Source organism: Canis lupus, chromosome 17 (genome assembly GCF_011100685.1).
Source record: "Canis lupus familiaris isolate Mischka breed German Shepherd chromosome 17, alternate assembly UU_Cfam_GSD_1.0, whole genome shotgun sequence".
NCBI classification, from domain to species: domain Eukaryota; kingdom Metazoa; phylum Chordata; class Mammalia; order Carnivora; family Canidae; genus Canis; species Canis lupus.
Window position 1 is genome coordinate 56,513,608 of NC_049238.1, and position 3,035 is coordinate 56,516,642.

A 3,035-nucleotide genomic window follows, 5' to 3' on the forward strand; every position below is an offset into this window, starting at 1 on the left:
TCCCAGATTCTCTCTGGGAAGAAAAAGAATTGGACCACATATTGAATATTCAAGTTTCTGGGGGCTGCCCAATGATGGCTTCTGTCTTAGAACGTTAACAGGATCCAGAATAGATACTTGGGATCCACTGAGAACAAAGAAGGTATTTTACACTAAAATACAAGAACCCTTCGAAGCCTCCTGCTATAGCCCAATGTAGAACACTCACAGAATCCATCAGAGGTACAATCTAGAAGTCTGGAGGCCATTAAGAACTAAAATAGCAGGGCAGCCTGGGTGGCTCAGCAGTTTAGTGCCACATTCAGCCCAGGGCATGATCCTGGAGACCCGGGATCAAGTCCCATGTCGGGCTCTCTGCATGGAGCCTGTTTCTCCCTCTGCCTGTGTCTCTGCTTCTCTCTCTCTCTCTCTCTCTCTCTCTCATGAATAAATAAATAAAATCTTAAAAAAAAGAACTAAGATGGCATGTTGGACTAATATTTGAGAAGCCCACACAAGCTCTGGCCTGGTTGATTTGTGAAGGTCCTGCACATAGCCAGTGCATGATGAAGACTAGGAGAAGTGGCAGGTTTTTCTAATGTGTAGATACTCATATAGAGTCAACGAAAATGAAGTAACTGGGAAACACAATTCAAACAAAGGAATTAGATAAAACTCCAGAAAATGGTCATAGTGAAATGGAGATATGAAATACTTGACAAAAAATTCAAAATAACCATCACAAAATTGCTTAACAAGCTCAGAAAAACAATACATGAGAAAAGTGAAAATTTTAACAAAGGGATTTTTTTAAAAAAATAAAAAGTACCAAATAGAAATCATGAAGCTAAAGAATAAAGTAACAGAACTGAAAATTTGGTAAAGAGGTTCAATAGCAGAGTAGCACAGAAAAAGAACAACAAATTCAAAGTTCATCTGAAAGTATCCAATCAGACAGCAAAAGGAATGAAAAAGAATGCAGAAAATTTAAAGGGGTTATAGTTTACCATCAAGGAGCCAATATGCATATTATGGAAGGCCCAGAATTAGAAGAGAGAGTGAAAAAATGGATAAAAAAATTATTCTATTAAATAATCACTGAAAACTCCCCAAGTTTGAGAAGGAAATAGACAACCAGATTCAGGAAGCCCAAACAATACCAAATAAAATGAACCCAAAGAAATCCACACAGACTTTCAACCTTGTCCGCCCCTCTGCACGGCCCTCGGTGCAGCGGCGTTGGCTTCCTCCTGCCACGACTCTCCCCATCCTGCCTTTCTTGCCTGAAGCCTGAGTTCTCCAGTCATGGCTCTACTCACTGCAGCCGCCCGGGTCTTCGGAGCCAAGAATGCATCTTGTCTTGTTCTTGCCGCTTGGCATGCCAGTGCCTCCTCTACAAATTTGAAAGACATATTGGCGGACTTGATACCCAAGGCGCAGGCCAGAATAAAGACCTTCAGGCAGCAACATGGCAAGACAGTAGTGGACCAAATCACTGTGGACATGATGTACGGTGGCATGAGAGGCATGAAGGGATTAGTATATGAAACATCAGTTCTTGATCCTGATGAGGACATCCATTTCCGAGGCTACAGTATCCCTGAGTGCCAGAAACTGCTGCTTAAGGCTAAAGGCGGTGAAGAACCCCTGCCAGAGGGCTTATTTTGGTTGCTGGTAACTAGACAAATCCCAACAGAGGAACAGGTGTCTTGGCTCTCAAAAGAGTGGGCAAAGAGGGCAGCTCTACCTTCCCATGTGGTCACCATGCTGGACAACTTTCCTACCAATCTACACCCTATGTCTCAGCTCAGTGCAGCCATTACAGCCCTCAACAGTGAAAGTAACTTTGCCAGAGCAGAGGGTATCAGCCGAACCAAGTACTGGGAGTTGATTTATGAAGATTGTATGGATCTGATCACAAAGATACCTTGTGTTGCAGCAAAGATTTACCAGAATCTCTACTGAGAGGGCAGCAGTATTGGGGCCATTGACTCTAAGCTGGACTGGTCCCACAATTTTACCAACATTTTAGGCTATACTGATGCTCAGTTCACTGAGCTCATGCGCTTGTACCTCACCATCCACAGTGACCATGAGGGAGGCAATGTAAGTGCCCATACCAGCCACCTGGTGGGCAGTGCCCTTTCAGACCCCTACCTGTCTTTTGCGGCAGCCGTGAATGGGCTAGCAGGGCCCCTGCATGGTTTGGAAAATCAGGAAGTACTTGTTTGGCTGACACAACTACAGAAAGAAGTTGGCAAAGATGTGTCAGATGAGAAGTTACGAGACTAAATATGGAACACACCGAACTCAGGACGGGTTGTCCCAGGCTATGGCCATGCAGTACTAAGGAAGACTGACCCACGATATACCTGTCAGCAAGAGTTTGCTCTGAAACACCTGCCTCATGACTCCATGTTTAAGCTGGTTGCTCAGCTGTACAAGATTGTGCCCAATGTCCTGTTAGAACAGGGCAAGGCCAAGAACCCTTGGCCCAGTGTAGATGCTCACAGTGGGGTGCTGCTCCAGTACTACAGCATGACAGAGAAGAATTACTACACAGTCCTGTTTGGGGTATCACGAGCACTGGGTGTACTCATACAGCTCATCTGGAGCTGAGCCCTAGGCTTCCCACTAGAGAGGCCCAAGTCCATGAGCACAGATGGTCCAGTGAAGTTAGTGGACTCTTAGGGTAAAACTGAAGACTGGGGGAAACTACCAGAAAGTGAGGGAGCTTTAAAAAAGAAGTATAATTTTGTTTTGTTTCAGGGGGCTTTTTAAGACTTAAGATTAAATTGTATCTGAGGCACTGATAATAAGTTGGAGGTTAAAATATAAATTAAGACTTTAAGAGATAAAAAGTAACCCTTCCTCCCCAACCAGTTCCCTTCTTTTGCCCGGTGAGTTGCCCATCAACTGTAGGGTGACCAGGACTAATGCATGTGGTATGGGTTAGGTTTGGGCCCCCCACCATCTCTAGAGTGAGAATCTGGCTCTCCTTTCCATGGGTCAAAGCTGGTTGCAGAGAATCTGCAGTCACTTCAGAGCTTTTGGTT

General features: G+C 44.6%; 1 pseudogene; it reads left to right on the forward strand.

The window, feature by feature from the left end:
• Window positions 1-1,284: 1,284 nt before the first annotated feature.
• LOC100856023 lies at window positions 1,285-2,670 on the forward strand (annotated as a pseudogene).
• The last annotated feature ends 365 nt before the right edge of the window (window positions 2,671-3,035 follow it).